The following is a 21,299-nucleotide window of genomic DNA, read 5'->3' on the forward strand; positions in this document are numbered from 1 at the left end:
TCCAGATCTGTGAAGAGACATATCTCAAATTCCTCTACTCACTCTCCCTGACCTCCTGCATCAAATATCTTATATAATGACAACTCAGGAGTGGTGATTTTCTGTCCTAACATAAGCAGAATACAGAGTCAGAGTATTTAAGCACTTCCTTGCTCCAGTATATGGTCAAGAAGTTCTTCCTTAGGTGTCACTAAAATATTTCTTGATGCAGTGTCAGCCCGTTTCTTCCTACTCAATTTATTCTAAAGAAACAAAATAATGAATATCCATATTCTTTGTGATCCTCAAAAACAGTTCAATCAACCCTTAGTTTTCTCTCTTTCTTCACTAAATTTCATGAGATGCCATGCACTCACCCCCATAATCTGGACTTTAATTCTTTGCATTATTTTTTAATGGCAGAAGTCAGGCTGTACATCCTGCTCTCATAAGGTCCTGGGCAAGTCTTGGAGCAACAGACAGTTTCTTTTCAATGCTTGATGTCACATTCTTGTCACTTTTGATCTTGAAATACAAGGCTGACTTATATTCTACTTGAATTTGAATTTCCGGTTTCTTCTCGTCACATATCCTCATCTAATTCTTCAGTAACAGCATTTACTGTGTTAGTTTTTTGTCCCCAGGTGTATTGATCTTGTCCCAACCTTATCTTGTTTCAGAGAATTGGCTTCTAACATTTCCTAACTTTATTTACATTCATTTTTCAGTCATTGGAAGTTTCAGAAAACTCAGCAAACCAAAAAGAGATGCCTGCACATCATCTGATGAGAACATGGAAGAACCTCAATGTCAGGAAGATACAGATGTGGCCAAGCTGGACTTGTTCTCTCAAGCTCACCCTGAGCCCTTGTTTCAGAGTTCCTGTAGTGATGTACCCACAGTTTGTTTCAGAGTTTCTGTTGTGATGTACCCACAGTTTGTTTCAGAGTTCCTGTAGCGATGTACCTACCGGTTATTGGATCAGTCAGAGCTTCACCTTGGGAATAGCTGTTGGAAATCAGCCTCTTTGTTCCACTGACTTATTCTTACTCACACACAAACTTCCATATTGCTCCACATGTCTAGAATCCTTTTTTACCTCTTTCTGTGATGCAAACATTAGGTTTCTATCCCTAGGTGTACTGCTCTTGTCCCAACTTTATTCTCTTTCAGATCATTGTCTTACCAAATTTATTAAGTTTACTTGTATCTTATACATTTTTTTCTTTCCTTCAAGGTTTTAGCAGACTCAGCCACCTAAAACTGCCTGGGGTCATCCCAGATTATATTTATAATCTTTGCATAATTATTATAGTTTCCTTTCACTTTCAGAAATACCTTCTTTTGGATGGTAAATTATATGGTTACCCTGCCAGCCCTTCAGATTGACTCTGAACTACCCCACACACCTGACTGAGGGGACCTCAACTTCTTCCAGAACTTCAGTTAGAGACTATACATGGTCTTGCCTCCAAGATGAGTTTTTGGTGGCCTAGAAAATGAGTATCTGGCCCCTGGCATGGGTGCTGTGGCACTGCCTAGGACATTAGGCTGATCTCTCTTAACTAAATGGACTCATGAGGGCTAGATGATGATTGCTCTTATTCTATGTGTACATCATGAATATGCAGAGGAGTGTAGTGATTAAAAACTGGAACTTTGGAAGGGGACTGCTTAAGTTCAAATCCTGGCTCTGTCACTTTCATTTATATCATTTATTTTGGAGCATATAAATCCATGTACGTGTCCTTTATTAAGAGATCTCTGAAACAGAGTATTATATATGCACTTACCAAGCACTCATGAAGTTGTATTTGTGGTCTAACATTTGCAGATTTCCCACACCACAAAGTCTAGTAATACGGATGTATCATGGATGACTCAGCTCCAGGCCAACTGTCATTCCATGATAATTCACGGGACAGTAAGCCTGGCAAAATTTCTCCAGACTTCTTCTCCACAGGACAGACACTACAACTATTATCCCTCTGGACGCGCAATAAAGGTTGAAGCATGCCATTCATTTGTTCCCTAACAAAGCACGTGTTCTTTATGGAGCTCTCAGGCACACAGCACTGTGGGCAGGAAGGAATGTAAAGAAAACAATGTCCATGCTTAACCCCAAGTAGTTTATTATTGAGCTGGATATGACAGAAGTATGCACACAAAATTTAAATGACCATGCAAGACACTGAACCAGGAAATGTTAAAAATAAATATAATGACTAAATTTCAAATGAGTAGGACCTCACATAAGATCTACTGGATTTCAGAAAAGAAACAGATCACCATCTAGGAATGCAGACACAAAGAGGACTAATACTTACTAATGATGAAAATGGAAGCAATAGATTTGAGAAGAAAAACATAAACGTTGTATATGCATTAAACTTATTCAGACTAAATTTACTATCTGGCATTAGGTCCAGTCTTGGCTTCTATTTAATAGAAAACCAAATAGCTGAATGTCTACTTCAGGATAATTTTTCAGTATCCTGGAACTTGTAAATGATCAGTTATCCTGTGATCATGCAGGTTAAAATCATATCTAATGAGAATAACAACCTTATGGAGATGACCAAGGCATATTATTTGGATTACTTTTTTTAAAAGACTTGCCAACTTTTAATTATGTCTACTAAATACGTTAGAAAGGGCAATCCTTACTGTCATTTCACAAAAGGAGTTTTGACACATAATCAGACTTATTTTTAATATTTCAATATTTACTTTCAAGTATGGGTAAGTATCCTAAATTATCATTAAAGAAATCACCTTATTTGCTTTATGTGCTAACACATAACACATTTGCTTTATGTATCACCTAATATCAGTCAATTGAAATACAAAAATATGTTTATGATTGCAAAAGTAAAATGCTTTACTAATTAATCATGCTTATAATTACTAGAAATTTGTGTAAAAAATTAATTATAACTTTCTAATAAGTAGCTATAAAAGAATAGAGTTTGACAACTACACAACTGTTAAGAGAAAGTACATTTCCTAGTAAATTAGGAAGAATATTATCTTTTTAAAACCCATACCTGTTTATAAAAATTTAAATAATACAAGACAGAATAATTACAGATTGGTTTGTTATAATTCCAATCTTCATATAATTACTGCACTACACAAAATACTTTTTCCAAATTATATTCTACTTTTCACAAAAAGTTAGTGATATTATTAAATGTGATTCTTCTGCATCTCATACAGCAGACATTTAGACAAGCAGAAACAACTAGAAGTCTTATTTTTAAGTTTGGTAGCATTTAGAATTAATGATGAATTCAACTAGGTTTCCATTTTACCTGGTTCCTGAGGGATTTCTGGGTCCCAAACAGTGATCACTGCAGTAAATCTTCTCAAAGAACTACTTATAGAATGGAAAAATTAGGAAAGAACAGTGTCGGGTAATTGTCATTATCGACGGAGCAAACATGAAGATGCCATGAATGATTTGGAAATCACAGCATGTCTTGTTCACACAATTCAGAAACGAATTATAGGACAGAATAATGTCACAGAAAAGCTGATAATCACCAGGAAAATTGTGAGCCACTGTAATCAGTCTTTTTTAGCCAACGACAAACTCCTTGATGCATAAGAGATTTTAGGACTGCCATCTACTTACACAAGGCACGCAAACAAGATGGAAAGATGGAGTAGAGGCTAATACATGTCCAAAAAAAAGTTACTTGGTAAAAGAATATTGTATAACTCTCTACTTTACAAATAGCAGTGCCAGCGTTAACAGCACTTACTGCCACCAAGGACTTACTCCTTTCTGCAGAGGGCAGTTTGTGTGCTGAAACCTAAAGAAGCAGGAAATGCGGAGATGCCTTGAGAAGACAACGGTGGGTGTATGGCACCTTCGCTAAAGATCCTCCCATCATTCCACACCAGGGTGTGCATAAAACGAGAGCAAAAGCACAGAAGGAAATTCTGAGGTGGTTTTGTTACCTGGAAACCCAATTACCTTGTCCCACTGACACATTTCTATATCCAAATTTTAAGAATAATTTTTTTCTAAAGTGCTTGTGGGAGGCAGCATAGACATGCAAAATACTGGAAGTAAACAATTGAAATGAGAGCAAAAATCTTAAATTAGCTCTCAAAAAGAATCAGAAAATAACTTTTTCAAGTGTTTTTCCCTCCAATAACCATTTATGGAGTAGCTATGCAGCACCAAACCTGAAACTACACTGCTTGGGTTCAAACCCCAGCTTGGTCACTTGCTGGTTGTATGACCTTGGGTTAGTTATTTAATTGTCCCTCAATTTCCTCACCTGTAAAATAGGACTAGTTATGCTATTCACCTCATAGATATGTCTAGAGAATTCAATGAGTTAATATTTGTAAAGCACTTGGAATAGTGCCTGGCACATCACACACATGTTTTGTATGTTACGTTGAAATATAAGATGTACCAAGCACTGCTCTAGGCACACGGGTTAGAACAAGTACCTTTTCTGAGGGTACCTCAAAGAAATTACATCATCACCATCAACCAAATCTTCAAGCCCAGGAGTTGAAAAGGACTTAATTATTTCAGTCAATTAGTTTTCGAGAGAAAATGAAAGCTTCATAACTTGGTGGTAACATTGTATCAGCTATGACCCATCCCGGCAGAATTAACCCCCCCAAAAATCTTGCTTTTTTATCCACTTCAGTTGAAATGAGTAGATGGTGAATAAGTGTTGATTAAATTAAATTAGATTGAAGAGGATCCATTAAAAAGACAGAACCATGTGTTGTTATAGAAGAAAAAGTAAAGAAAAAGGGGCACATGACAAAGTCATGCACTTCAGGAAAGTTAAGAAGGCAAGCAAAGAAAAGGACAATGGTTTGATGGCTTAGGTGACCCTCGTGGCCTTCAAAAGGACAATTTCAGCAGAAGTACTGGCGAAGCAGATTACTAGAGGTTAAGAAAGTTACTCTCTGGGGATGTGGGCAGACAAAGGGAAGAAAATATGGAAGATGATACCTGGAGATGTCAGCAGGTTAAAAAAAAAACCTTTACTGTGGGGGAAAACCAAGTGATTAGAAAGGAGGCAATGGAGAAGGAGAAATAGAAAATGTACAGAAAGTAAGGGATAGAGGAGGCTAAAGGGGGATGAGATTAAAAACACTAGCAGAGCAATTGTAAGGTGGAAAAGAGTAAATGGGAGGGAGCTCAGATCAGATGTTCTTGATTTTCCTGGCAAAGAAGTGGATAGGAGTAAGGATATTGAAGTCTCCTTGGGCACTTAAAGGATGCGGAAAACTTTAGAACTATTACTATGTGGGATATGATGTGACATTGACTCGACATGAAAAAAACTATATCTAATTAACCCTGGACACCCAACTGAGATCAGATAGCAGGGGTTTGTGGCAGATCCAATGTGTAGGGATCACAAGCTGGGAAGAGCCGAGTCTGGAGGGAGGGATTTTCACACCAAAGGATTTTCTCAGCTACCCTAGGCTGGGGAACAATGGAGTGAAGACAGAAGTGTTGGCAGATTTAGGAAACAGCTACGGATTTTGGAACTGGAGGGTATGGAGAGCATATAAAGTGGCTTGGTGGATGTGCGGTACAATGACAGGGCTTTATTATCAGAAGGACATTCAGGGAGTGTAAGACCCTGGAGACAACAAAGAGAAAAGCATCAACAATCAAGTCTTGAAAAGTGTGCAAAAGGGAAGGCAGAAGGGAAGGCAGTGATTAAGCTTCATTTTCCTTGGGTGTAAAATGATGATAGGACCTACTGCAACAAGATTGTCCTGAGAATTGAAAACAATTCCTATAAGTGATTTTGCTCAGTGCTTGGCTCACAATATGCACTCAATAATGTTCCTACTATGCAAATTGCATATGCAATTGTACAATTTACTATAATCTGTCAACTTTCTTTTTAAAATTCCCTTCTACCTAGGCATTCATGATATAGCATGGTTTTATTATTGCCTTACCACCTCTCTGCTCTCTGATTTCTTGAATTAATGTCGTCCATATTTCATTTCAGAGCACTTTTAAGGCAGGTACAGTAATTTATTTATCCCCTCTGGGTAAGGAATTATGTGTCCTGATTAAATAAATATGCTGCTTTATAGAGAGCTATCATATGTACCATACACAGATAATTTTTTTCAAATAATTGATATATAATAGGACACATTTATTAAAACTGTGCTTCTCATAATGTAAGCACTCTTTAGTGACTTGAAAGATCAATTAAAGATTTTTTTACTGTCTTCATTATCTATGCATAAGATATCCAAAATACCAGGTATATTCCTTGTAACAGCATCTGATCTCTGTGAATACAAATATGTATAATATACATTTACATGTACATCAGGTTCAAAAAGATCAAATCCCTAGACCACTAAAAATATAGTAAGGAGATTAACTATACTCATATTCAAGACTAATATTTGAGATTAAGGAAACACCTGGAGTCACCAATAACTTTTGGAGATCAGCACCAACTTGCTGGTGGTTCCTCCAGATCAGAGAGGTATGAGTTCAGTTAAGTATAGGGGTAAAAAAGGATGGCCTAGAAATTAAGCATATCTGTTATGCTCATTGAGACATCAGAATTTAACTTTTGGAACTAAAGGCTAAGTTTTAGATAAACTCTATTAAAAATTTTTTTTATTAAAGGACCTCTAAACACAGGACCAAATTCTGTTCTCAGATTCTTAAACAAAACTGGGTCTGAAATCAATATAGGCACTGTTAGAAAGGATTTGAGGATTGAATCAGAGAATAGGATTTGGCTCCTAGGACACAAACCACGCTACTAATCCCGGAGAAAGGATTTGCCCGTTTAAAGGATTATAAATTTTTGAAAAGCATATTCTGTTGATAATACTTTTCATTTCCTGCAAATCAAATTACTGAGGGATATTTTCATTGTGAATAGAATTGGACAATGTTTTTATTGTTGTTTCAATATCCTTTGTTTCAAAGGGTACCAAATTTCTAAATGATCAGACATGAAGTTTCATGACCCCACATGGCTACACATTTGAAGACTCGAGCAAATAAACTGGAAATAAAGCCTACTAGCAAACCGAAAGATAATTCCATGTAAAATAAAGTCTCCTTGATTTCTGCTACTGACACTTATGAGAATAAGAAAAAGTCTGCAGTTTTAGAGTGACAGTGACAGCACACAGAGACCGTGGACAATGGAGAACTGGCCCTGTAGGCTTACTTGGTGAGCTCTGCATGCCCCGGCTGCTTCCCACTCTGGACTTATTTTACTCCAGTGAAGTAAGTGGCTGTAAACAATGTTGAAAGATAGTGCTTTAGTAACAGGAAAATTCATAGGTTCTTGAACTTTCTTAATGGAACAGCCTTTCCAGAAGCTACTTGTCAGGCTCAACAGAGAAAGAGAGAGAGAAAGCCAGAGAAACATTTGAGGTCACATAACACTTTGTCTCCAATGTTCTCAAGGCCTCCCTTGGTGCACAGACCACACTTTGAAGTTACCACCAGCCATAGGCCTAGAAAATTCACTCACCAGAGACCATGTCTAATTCTTTGTTCCAAAGGGCACCCGGATGGCTTTCTCCAGAGAAGTAATCAGCAGCAGCAGCATCATATTTTACTCACCCCGGCTCAGCACAAGACCATCCCCACAATATAGCAATAAAGATTTGAGCCTGTGGGCTTTTTCCTGTTCTGAATTTTCTTCTGTTGCTCAGACAAAGGGCCCATCATTTCTGAGAAAGGAAAGGGGGGATGGGCTGGGGAAGGCGGCTGCCAGAGTCACAGCATTAATGCCATTAGTCTGAATTCTCCCATGACCGAGCCCTCGCTGGGAAAGACAATTACGTGCAAAAGGATGATAACCTCACGAGGCAATAACCTCCTGAGAGATCCAGTGCCACCATGTACAGGTTATTAATTTGATTACCTTTCAGGGAAGGAGCCAAACTTCAGAGGCCATTTCAGAACCAAACCAACTCTTTCAAGGTTTGCCCATCTCTAATGAGCTGGGTCTTTTCAGCAATCATCTAACCACATGATTTCCTTAATTCTTAGCTGGTTGTATAACGACAAAGATAAATGTGGCTTTTTCCAGCTGCTTCTAAAATAAGTTCAAGACTGAATTAATATGAATGGAAATACTTTTTGTTTGTGTAAAGGGTTAGGAGAAGAAACCACATGTGTGGGATTTGCCAACACCTGCTAAAATGTACACTGTGTGTCCTACATTGAGGACATAAGAGTGGCAGAAATAGAATAATGAACTATTGGAACCCAAAACTCCTAAGATGATGAAATGTCACCAAATTAATTCCATTTCAGGAGAAGCTAGAATATTCCAAAATTCCAAAAATAGACTTAGTTATAAAGGAATCTTTTCAGGATGCTTGAATCCCGTTACTTGTTTAATGAAATATGATAACTATGTTATTTCTTAAACAAAGGTTAAAAGATGTTGGACTATCTACTATCTATCAATTTATGTTCTCATGAAGCTTTCACGTGTATTAAGAATATAATGGGTAACAAGCGAGCTTACAGCCTAAGAGCAGCCAAGATTTAGTGACTACCAAGGAGAAAATCTTACCTGAAAATGTGTAGAAAAGTGAGAGTTTCATTCTGAGCAAGACTCTTAACCCAACAGAAAAAGAGGCTTCCCTACCTGTTCAACTAACATCTCACCATGTATCAACCCTTATTTGGAACACATTTATAGTTACTAGATATCACCCAACTACATACTACCTGTGTGTAGAACAATGAGAAATAAAAATAGACAAAGAGCTTGCCTTGCTGTTCTGTCACAAGGACCCCACCATCTAGTGGGGGAAAATAGCACCCACAGACCAAAGAACATGCAAGGTGTCAAAGATGACTGTTCCAAGTGAAAACACACAACTGGGAAACAAAGTCCATGAAGGCTGAGTGGAAATTAATAAAAATAAGGGGAGTCAGTCAGGAACAACTTTTGCAGGGAAACTTGAGGTTTTAAGCAGATTTGAGATGAAGACATGGCTGGATGAATAGGAAAAGGAAAGCTGTTCCAGTGGAAATGAAGAGAGTTAAGACACTGAATCACAACCCATTTCGTCTCTTGATTCTGTTCCCTTAACTGCAACCCAAACCTCTTCCCCTGGTAAGTACAGGAAGAGCAGATGTTGCTTCTATAGTTAAGTTATAGAAATTGTGTTGCTTGTTAGGTCCTGCAAAGTACTTTTCTGTTAGTGACAAGCAAATCAAATCAAATCAAATTGTTCAAACTCAATTCAAACTCTTATAATGAGATAGGGTGTGGGTCTTGGTGGAGGGAAGATTTTCATTTGCTTTCTTATTATCTCATCTTTCTTTGAGCCCCAGAAAGTATCTTTACTACTTATCTTGGTGATTTCTTTTCAATAAATTCTTTAATAAATCAAAATATTCCATAAGTCAAAAAATCTTCAGGTTGCTGATTTACCTTCAAGACTAATCCCTTTGGATTTCATCTTAATAAATTGCTTAAAATTCCCTCACTCTCCTCTTGTATATGGTATATAAGATAAAATTATAATTTAATCAGTCAAATCAATAAATGCTCATAGTCAATTTGATGTTCATGTTATTTATGTGTCAAAGACTGGAGACTAATAATGACTACCATGTATTGGACATTTTCCTAACTGTAGGCCCTGGGCTAAGGCTTTTGAATTCATTAGTTAATTTAATCCTTATAGCAACACTTAACAATGTTTCTGAATTCCCAACAGATATTATTCTTTGGGAATTGAAAACAAGAAATCAGAATTCCCAGAAATTCTTGAAAGTTCCTGAAATCATATGTTATTCTGTATTTTAGTAGTATTTGCTAAGGAAAAGATAGTATTTAATATTTTAGTAGTTTGGTTTTTTTTGGTTTGGTGATTTTTTTTGTGTGAGTGAGGGGTTCAGTTGGTTTTTTATTTTTTAGTATTTTAGTAGTATTTACAAAAAGCTGTAGCTTATAAGTAAATATTCAAATACTGGAAAATGCTTGTAAAACTTATTATATAATGCTAGAAAACCTAATATTTAGGTTTCCTAGCAAGGTTAAAAGCACTACACAAAATGATAAGTCAACATTGCTAATTTAAGGACTTATTTTGCTTCTAAATGTCTTATTTCTTGGAACATCACTCATAGGATTAATATATACTATGCCTACTAATTTATTGACGTTTATTTTATTCACAAGAATGACTCACCCTTAGTCACAGAGAAGACCACAAACAAGCTCTTGGTTTTCTAGTACTATGTAACAAATTACCACAAATTTAGAAGCTCAAAACAACACAAATTTGTTATCTCATGTCTCTGTAGGTGGGAATCCACCTGGCCAAAATCTAAGCGTCAGCTAAGACTGAAGTTCTCCCTGGGAGCTTGGGATCCTCTCCAAGCTCATTGATAGTTGGAAAAATTCATTTCCCTGTGGTTGCAGGACTGAGGTCCCCATTTTCCTGCTAGCTGGTGGCTGGGGACCACTCTCAGCAACTAAGGCTGCCCCCAGTTCCTTGCCATGTGGCCCCACAGGCAGCTCACACCTGGGTACTTTTCTTTCCTTCAGGCCAGTTGGAGCATGACTCTGCCTTCCTCTCGGGCACCAGCCAGAGGAAACTCTTGACTTTGAAAGGGCTCAGGTGACTAGGTCAGACCTACCTCGATAATCTCCCTATCTTAAAGACGATTGATTTGATTCCTTAATTACATTTCTAAAATCCCTTCACAGCAGTACCTACATCAGTGTTTGACTGAATAACTAGGAGAAGGTGTGTGTCCATCAGCGGCCTGAAAACTTGGGGCCATCTTAGAATTTTGTCTACTACAGATGGCAATAGCCACAAGCCACAAATGCTGGCCACTTATGTAATTTAAAAATTTTTAGGAGCCATATTAAAAAGGAAAAATGAGACAGGCAAAATCAGTCTTAATAATATATTTTACTTAACTCAATAAATCCAAAATATTATCATTTTGATATATAATCAATGAAAAAATTGATCAGATTTTTTACCTTCATTTTTCCATACAAAGTCTTTAAAATCTAATACATATTTTACACTTAAAGTACATCTCGTTTAGGTTAACCACATTTCAATTACTCAACAGCCATCCATGCTGTATTGGACTGAACAGGATTAGATTGTGGCTGCTTTCCTCCTACACAATCCTGTCCCATTTTCAGAAATGTCTACCTTAACTTTCACTCTGAGTGTTAGCAGTTCCTGTCCTTGCTTTCAATGTGACATAGGTGGCTATCTTGAAGTTTGTGACACTTCTCCATCAATTATTAAGCTTTAATTCTCACAGAAGATTTATGATAGTTTTTCCTGATTTCTCTACTGATTTTTTATGAGATACAAGATTAAGGAAAACACATTTCCTGAGAAATTCTGGGAAGGAATTTCTACACTGAAATACTACTTGAGATATATACTATAAAAAGTAAAACTGAAGTTTAAAAGTGTTAAATTATTGGCCCAAACCACATGACTAGTATGGCTGTCTGATCATTATCTTGACTACTGTACGGTATTGTTAATTTTTGTGTAACTAGAAGCACAAATCAATTTTCCTCTTCACTCCTCATTCCCAGTGTGTTGGAGGTTAATTCTTGTCTAAGCCTTTAATCAGAGGCACACTTGTAAGCAGTATTTTTGTTTCAGCTAAATCTTTAGATGTGCAAAGGAACATCCAGAGCTAAATTTGGAGGTCAGGGCTAGGGACTGAAGAATTACTCTGCTTAAGAACACAAGGGTAAACCTACACGTTTAATGGTTAGTTGATTTTCAACAAGGGTGTCAAAATAATTCAATGGGAAAAGAGAAGTTATTCCAACAATTAGTGCTGAGATAATCAGATATCCACATGCCAAAGAACAAATTAGACCCCTACCTCATACTGCACACAAAAATTAACTCAGAATGCATCAATGACCTAAATATAAGAGCTAAAACTATTAAATTCTTATAAGAAAACACAAGCATAAGTCTTCCTAAACATAGCTGTAAATTTTCACCTAAAACTTACTTTAGGCAGTGGTTTCTTAGCTGTGACACCAAAAGCACAAGCAAAGAAAGAAAAAGTTGGGCTTCAACAAAATTAAAGGCTTTGGGACTTCAAAGAACACTATCAGGAAGGTGAAATGACAACCCACACAAACAAAAGAAGTATTTGCAAATTATATATCTGATAAGGGTCTACTATCCAAAACATGTGAAGAACTATTATTATAACTTGGCAATAAAAAAGACAACTCAATTAAAAAATGGGCCAAGGATTTGAATAGACATACCTTTAAGGAAGATATCCAAATGCCAGTAAGCATATGAATCATTATATCATTTGTCATTAGGGAAATGCAAATCCAAACCACAATGAGATACCACTTCACATATAATAATAAAAATAATATGTGGCAATGATATAGAGAATTTAGAACCTTCATACATTGCCAGTGGGAATGTAAAATGGTATATCCACTTTGAAAAACAATTTGGCAATTCCTTAAGAAGTTAAACATAAATTTACCATACAACCCAGCAATTCTACTCTTAGGTACATACCCAAGAGAATTAAAAACATATGTTCATACAAAAACTTGTATATAAATGTTCATAGCGATGATATTCATTATAGCCAAATATTGGAAACAAACCAAATATCCACCAACTGATAAATGAGTAAATAAGTGGGGTATGTCCACACGGTAGAATATTACTTACTAATAAAAAGGAAAGAAGTACTGATACATGCTACAACGTGGATGAACTTTGAAAACATTGTGCTAAGCGAAATAAGCAAGACCCCCAAAACCATATATTGAATGATTCATTTATGTGGAATGTTCAGAACAGAAAAATCCAAAATTATAGAAAGTAGATTAGTAGTTGCCAAGATCTGGGGGGTAAGGGAATGAGAACTGCTACGTGGTATAAGGTTTTCTTTTGGGGTTGTGAAAATATTCTAGAATTAGATAGTAGTGACTATTGCACAACTTTCTGAATATACTAAAAAAACATTAAATTGTACACTTTAAAATGGTGAGTTTTATGGTATGTGAATTATATTTCAATTAAAAAACAGAAGGGGAACATAGAAGAACTTGGCTGTTGTTCTTGGGAAAAAGGAGACAGAAGAAAGAACAGGAATGGGAAGAGAAAGGGTGGCTGGGGCAGTGTGGCTGGAGACTGAGCCTTAGTTACCAAAAGGGACAAGGATCATTTGAAAATTAAGAATGTCCAATATCCGGTGTTAAAGTGTTGTAATAAATCATCATGATCATACCAAAACCTCAGTGAAGTCTGATAAATACGTAAAGGCTTCATATGAATGGGTTTTTTTTTTTCTGTGTGTGTATGGGAGTGGAACTGTGTTACAGCTCTGAGTTCCAAGTGTAGGTCAATACATCATGGAAAAGGAACATAATGTGAAGGACATTATGACCGTCTTCAAACAGAATTAGCATGTGAACTGCTGGAACCTGGAGCCACAGGTGGGCCTGGGAATGTGAGCCCTTGGAAATTGCAGATATCCTAGGAAAGGTGCTCAACTTCCCGTAATCACAGAATGGAGTTTCTAGGTAATATTTTTTAAATCTTAAGGGCAAGAATGACTCCAATGGACATGTGCGTAATCAATAAAACTTGATCTAAGAACAATTAGTATTGATTTAGTTTAAATCTCATGTGAAAGAGTCAGTACTAATTGTTTCAAATCTCTAGACCTCAGTTTCTCTGTTTCTATAAATTGAGAAAGTTGGTCTAGATTCTTTCTTATCCCCAAATTCTTATACCCTGGAAAAATAAAAATTAGCAGCTCAAGTTTTACAATCCAAAGCTTTCTAGGTTAAAAGAAAACTCACTAACAAATTATTAATACCCTCAAATCAATAAAATTTCAAATAAGTTAGGAAAGTCACAAGGATGCCAGCAAGTACTTGCTAATAGAAAAAAAAAAAAACAGTGAAGTTCTTTTTCAACTGGACACATAATGCAGGAGAGAACATCCTTCATACTTACAAAGTAAATCTTAAAAACTTGAGGTCCAGGTCCATGTCAGTGTCTTTAGAAATAGTTTTGTATTTAGAGTATTCTAAGTTCCAAAATGGGGAAGAGTAACTTTATGCATAAGAGGTTTTCCTCTGTGCTTTGGCACCTTTTCTAAACCTGAAGAATGGTCGCACAGACAGCCTTGCTCCTACAGTAACCAAACACTCTTAAATGAACTAATCCTAAAGAAATTAATATAAAGTTTTAATTTCTGTCCCTCTGTAATTCAAAACCACAAAGAATGTGTACAGTGGTCAAGAACATGGCTTTCGGGTCAGAAAAGTCTTCTTCCATCTAAAATGTCGACTCTGTGAGGGCAGTAGTTGCGTCTTCACATCACTATACCCCAACATCTACCATAATGCCTGATACAAATTATTTAATAAATGTTTATTGAATGAATGAAGGGTTCAAATATCAATTCTACCACCATGATTTCATTGGCTGAACCTTAGTTTCCTTATCTGCCTAACGGAGATAATATCACCTCCCTGGTAGAAATTTCTGTGGTGTCGTGTGTGGGAGGAGCTTAGCGCAGGGGTGAACACATGGTACTCACCCAATTAAGGTGTCTATTGTTGCTATTTATATAACAACCTGTCATTGTAACATTTCTTGGTACACATTATGAAAGAGAAGTCTTTTAAAAAGTGGCTAGCTTGTCACGTGAGTCCCGCTACCAGAGTATTCTCAGGGTAAAGGATTTTCAGTTCAAATCAAAGGCCAACTCAGTTAATTCACAGAAGGTTTTAACGAGGGAGCCACTATCTGCACACAATGAGAGACCTAAGACTGAAAGGGCAAAAATGACACTGCAAGTTCTGTTCTCACATTGACCCTCAGAAAACACTTTGAGGAGAAAAACCATCGTCTTTTTTTTTTTTTTTTTTTTCATTTCATACTACCGTGGCCCCTGCAGCACTTCCAGACTCTGTTCCCACCTTTGTGACTTTAGAAACTTCGATGGAAGTCAGGGGTATCGATGGGAAATCTATGAATGGAGAAATCTCACTGCTTTAATTCAGACCACAAAATGTCTGATGGTTCAGTGTTGCCAATTAGCAAGTGAACAGACCAATTTAGAGAAATAAGGACAATCCCACATAAAATACACTCCTCTTATTTATCTCTACAGGACATGGTTACATTTTAATGATTTATGCTAATGTTTTATTATACAGTGGTTTTGCCCTGAAGCACATTTTATAAGACTAATGAAGTCTTAGTAATCCCAGACGTCTTCTCTCGTATTTTCTCATTATGCCTTTGCTGAGAACCTTTGTGAGGAAGACCACCAACCACCGTGTGAGTAAGGAAGTTTGTGAATTAGTGAAATGAAAATCAGTCAAGTTCTACAGTCATGAGGGGTCCACAGGCTGTTCCAGTGGGATTCTGCGTTTTCACACAAAAATGGTCTATTGGTCTTCATTACAATGAGAGATGAGCAAACTCCGCTGTGTTTAGGGTTCATCAAACATCAAACCATTTTTTTTTCAAATGTTTTGGGTTTGCCAAAATCCAAAACACGTTTTGCCTTCAGCATTTTTCCCTTCATTTTCAAACCCCTGTGTATTTTAAGGGAAATTTAATCCTTATGTTTCTCTGACTCATTTACACTTAGCACGTGAACATGTTGTTTCATAAGACTTATTTGAAGTCTAGGAAGCCTTGCAAGTCTTCTAAAGCCATTTTCCCATAGTGGCAGGAAGCTGTGTGTTGCAAAGACATCTGAATGTGAACTCAAATCCTCAATGAGTGGAATTGGTTTGAAACTCAAGATTTTTTAAGACAGTGTTAAATTGAGTTAAACTTGGTACAACCCATCCTTTCCCCCATAATTTACTATCCTATACTTTGGTGTGTAGCTTTTAACAATGAAATAACTGAGGCTGCACAACAATAATTCTTGAAATTTTTGCAATATATCTGATAAGCTGGATTTCTATAGGGGAGGAAGGAGCTGAGGTCATTTGCTAGCTGTGGCCAGTGAAGTACAGTTTAAGCTGTAGACCTTCTAGCTCCCTGGAAGCCACTGTCTCCTGGGTGTTGCTAAAAGATCCCTCTGCAGACCGCCCCAAGCCTCACAAATGGGTGTGCCATATGTGGGAAACCCATGCACCTTGGCATCTACCAGATCTGTGTTCAAATCTTAGCGACACCACTTCTCAGCAGGCACGCAGAGTGGTAGGGGATTGCTGCCTGGACAATCTTTCCTACCCTGGAGATTCAGAAAAAGAAACCAAAACAATGATCAATGCAATGTGTAGAGTTTTAATCCAGAGATTGTGGCAGAAGGTGGGGGTGGGGAGAAGAGGAGGCTTCAGTCGCTTCCCTGTTCTTATTTCCAGCTCTCTCCCTCATCCTTTCTCCTAAGCAGCTTCTTCCACTGCAATGGAACTGCAGAGGGGTCTGGAAAGTTGATATGGATGGAGCACCCAGAGCCATTTCCAGATTCTTCCTGGAACAGATGTAAACCTTGGTCCTCCTGAGGTTTCTCTAGGCCAGAAATGCTTTAGAGTAATTAGTGGTAACGAACTAGGATTTTAGAGTTAATCAAATCTAGGCCTGCATCTTGCCTCTTTCACTTCTTAGTTGCTTGCTGCTTGGGAAGTTAACTATATCTTATCTCCAAGCACTACTTTCCAACTGCAAATGGAGATTTTTAAAAAATACTTATCTCATAAAACGATTGTACCAATTCAATGAGATCAAACATGGTAAGTGATTAGTGAGCATGTATTAAAGGCACACTGAGTGGTAGTTACATTTGTTGCTGTCACTGTTGCTGCTGTCCTTGTCAGATCAACTGCTGTAGGATTTCTGATATCTGGAGTCCTGCTCCTCGCCTGCTTATAACTCCTTTCCCATCCCAATATTTGGACAGGACTGAATATGCAAGAGTAGTATTTCACATTATTCATTTTTTTCTCTATTGAATTTCTTTGGGTGTCAAATTAGAGATATCTTCCTCCTGCCTTTGTCCCCATGGTCCATCCTAAGTAAAGATATTAGAATCTTCAACCTAACCTTTAAGCAGTGGTCTTCGGTACCATCTCTTCTCAGCACAACAGGTTAAATTCAGATATATTTGCCTTTCCTTTGAGACTGTTTTCCACATACCTCCATTGCAATAGAGCCCTTCTTTCTACTCCCCTGCAAGTAGACACCGTTACTGATGGACTCCTTTCTGCCTTCATGCCTTTCCACACCATTTCCTCCTATCATTTATGGAGTGCTTTCTCCTTGCTTATTTCTTCAAGAACTATCCTTGGCTTAACTCATGATCTCAAAACCAGTCTCTCCTTCCTCCATAGATTAATAAATGGTTCTGACACTTTCCCAGACACTCAAGCCAAAACTCTGGGGTCATTTTGATTTCTCTGTTTCCATCATCCTCCCACATCAAATCACTCTGTTGATTCCATCTAGGTAGCAAATATATTTCTCCATCCTCTCTCTCCACGTTCACCGCTAACAGTTCAGGTTAACCCACTGCTCCCTGATGCCTGCATGACTGTACCACGTTCCCAACTGCTGACCCTCTTCACTCTTGTTTTCACCCTTCCTCTCCTACCTTCCATTCTGCAATGATTTTAGGGTCCTACAAGGTCCACATGATTTAGCAGATCCTGTTTCGCCCTCACTCCAACTTACCAGCACCAGACATACTAACCATGCAATCCTTCAAAGGTGTCCATTTCCCTTCCACGTGGGGGTCTTTCCTCTGCCCAAATCAAGGTTCTCCCGTTTTCTCTTACTCTGGTCAATTCCTATTCTTCTTGTCAAAGCTGAAACCTCACTTCCTCCAAGAAGCCTTTCCAAACCTTCCTCATACACCCTCACAACACCCAGACTGCTCCTTTGTGACACTTATCACAAGCATCAGTGCATAATGTGGGGCGTGACTATTTGTTTCATAGCTCCTAGTTGTGTCATAAACCTAAACTCCGGGAGGGACTGTGTCTCTCGTGTTCGCTGCTATATCCCCACTACTGGGAGGAATGCCTCAGCCTAGCTTGTTCTTGATAAAAATGTCTTGAATGAATTAACCCCACCTTACTCTGTGCACTCTTGCCCCACATCCCTTTCCGTGTGAGGTTTCAGTTTGCACAGCTGAAATTTGTACTAATCTTAAAGTCCTTTAGTGGTTGTAGTCAAGGTACGTGATCTGGTTCAAGATTAGATCATAAGCCCTATGTAGAAAAATGCCACATTTCCTATTTCTTTTGTTTCACCACAGTCTCTCTACTCTTCATACTATGAAATCATATTTATTGGTGTTTACGGGCTGACTGATAATTCATATCTTCCTAAACAACTGTTAGATTATCTTTGGGAATCATTCTTTCTACAATATTTAGTTCTTGATATAACTACATTTATATTCTTCTATCAACTGAGTGACAATATGAAACCCATATTGTTAAGTATAAAGCAGAAACTGCTTTACACTTTTAGTACATTACTAGTTTAATGTTAAGTAACTTCATGCCTTTGATAAATCACATCAATTCTAAGGTATGACCCAATAACATCGGGAAAAAAGCTCTAGAAAACAAAAGCATTTAAAACAATGTTTAAATTTATCAACAGCTAAGCCAATAATTACATTTTAAAATTAAAAATTTTTGAACATTTTATTTTTTTATTTATTCATTTTTTTAGAGACAGGTTCTCACTCCATCACACAGGCTGGAGTGCAGTGGCATAATCATAACTCACTGCAACCTCAAACTCCTGAGCTCAAGCAATCCTCCTGCCTCAGCCTCCCGAGAAGCTGGGACTACAGGTATGCGCCATCATGCCTGGCTAATTTTCCTATTTTTTGTAGAGATGGGGTCTTGCTCTTGTTTAGGCTGGTCTCGAACTCCTGACCTCAAGCAATCCTCCTATCTTGGCCTCCCAATGTGCTAGGATTATGGGAGTGAGTTACCGCACCCAGCCCTAAACTTTTGTTTTTAAACAATTTCAAACTTACAGTAAAGCTGCAAGAATAGTATAGAGCAATCAGTGTACTTTTCATTCAGATTCCCCAATTATAACATTTTTATATTCACTTTCACATTTATTGTTTTCTTTATCTCCCTGTATATATATTTCTGAATCATTTGAAAATTGTAGCTAGGATACTCCTTAATACTAAAAGCATTTTATTTTTCTAAAAACAAAGACACTTTCCTACGTATCTATTGCAGAACAACGAGGATCAGGAAATTAACATTGAGATAGTAGTAATATCTAATCCATAGCCCCCTCCCCCACAAAAAAGTTGTGCCAATTGTATCTCTGATGTCCTTTATAGGTCCAGGACCAAATCCAGGATCAGCAGTGCATTTCATAGCCACATCTCTTTGGTCTTCTTTGATAGGAACAGAGCCAGTCTTTCTCTGTCTTTTTGACTTCAATAGTTTCGAAAAGCGCATGATAATTACTTTATAGAATGTCCCTCAGTCTGGGTTTACCTAATGTTTCTTCATGATTAAATTCATGTAAATCATTTTTAGCAAGAACAGCACAGAAATGATACTGAGAATTGATTCTCAGTGCATAACAACAGAAGATACATCATGTTAACTGTCCAATTTAAAGATTTTGTTAACTTTTTTCACTTAAGATGGTATCTACCAGATATTCCACTTTAATTAATGTATCTTTTATGCTTGTTAATAACTAATTAGTAAGTATCTTACATGGGTATATTTTGAGACTACATAAATATCCTATTCCTCTTCAAGTTTTATCTACTAGTTTAGCAACCATTGACGAGTCTTGCCTTGATCAATTATTATTGTCCTTTCTAAATGGTGTCTTTTGTGATTTTATTATTCCTTTACATTGATTATTTGGCATCCTACTAAAAGATAGACATTTTTCTTTTATATTCATATGTTCATTCATTCATTCATTTCTATCATTACTTTTTCTGATGCCAAGGCTATTCTAGATGTCACCAGCAAGAGTTCCTTCAAAACAGCTCTTGTACCCTTTTCACATGTCTCCAGCATTCTTTGTGGACTTTCTTATTTTTTAGCACACAAAATATTCCAGAGTCACCAGTACTTTTCTTGTTCCAGTCCTGAAATCACCCATTTCTCCAAGGAGCTCTGCTTCCTTTTAGTGGAGAATGATATTTAGGAATCAACATATGGGTGCTAGCTGTGCTTGTTGCTACTGGGGTGTCATTGCTTCTACTCCCTCAAAGTGGTCACACATACGCATTATACATGAATCTATATTTGTTTCAATATCTATCTCTATAAATTTCAAAGCCCATAACTTTTACACAGGTATTCTTTAGCCTTCCTCCTTTTCCTAAATCCTCTCTCTAACTAAGAGAAATATGGGTTCCATTACGTTAAATATATTTTCTTACATGCTCAATCCCCCTGTATGTGACCAATATCCTCACCACGTGGACCATCTCCTTGGCCCTACCCCAGTGTCCTCAATCAGGCAGGGTACCTTCACAGTCTTTGCTCTGCTGACACTAAATATATTCCTTTCTTGTGGAGCTTCTTCATCTATTTGAAAAAATAGGCCGGGGGTGGTGGCTCACGCCTGTAATCCTAGCCCTCTGGGAGGCCGAGGCGGGTGGATTGCTCGAGGTCAGGAGTTCGAGACCAGCCTGAGCGAGACCCCGTCTCTACTAAAAATAGAAAGAAATTATCTGGACAACTAAAAATATATATATAGAAAAAATTAGCCAGGCATGGTGGCACATGCCTGTAGTCCCAGCTACTCGGGAGGCTGAGGCAGTAGGATCGCTTAAGCCCAGGAGTTTGAGGTTGCTGTGAGCGAGGCTGACGCCACGGCACTCACTCTAGCCCGGGCAACAAAGTGAGACTCTGTCTCAAAAAAAAAAAAGAAAAGAAAAGAAAAGAAAAAATAGCACATATTCTTTCCTAATAAACTTGAAAAGAAAGCATATTTTTGACACATGATAACCATATTTTGGATATTTTTTATAAGTAGAAACAATCTCTGAGACTCAGAAACGTGCAATTCATTGGCTATTGACCCCTGGAATCTAACACTAGCTGATATTTTGAAAAAGATTTCTAAGTTTAAAAGAACTAACCCCACAAGGTACTACAGGCATCCAGAGAAGTACCCAACCCAGCCTTGGTAGGTCACAGAAGGCTTCCTGGAGGTGATGCCTAGTTTGGTTTTGATGATTTGTATATTAGAGTTCTCTAGAACAAAACCAACAGAATGTGTGTGTGTGTTTGTGTACCTATATATGTATATTAATTATATATAAGGAAAGAGAA

Source organism: Lemur catta, chromosome 1 (assembly GCF_020740605.2).
Source record: "Lemur catta isolate mLemCat1 chromosome 1, mLemCat1.pri, whole genome shotgun sequence".
Classification (NCBI taxonomy): domain Eukaryota; kingdom Metazoa; phylum Chordata; class Mammalia; order Primates; family Lemuridae; genus Lemur; species Lemur catta.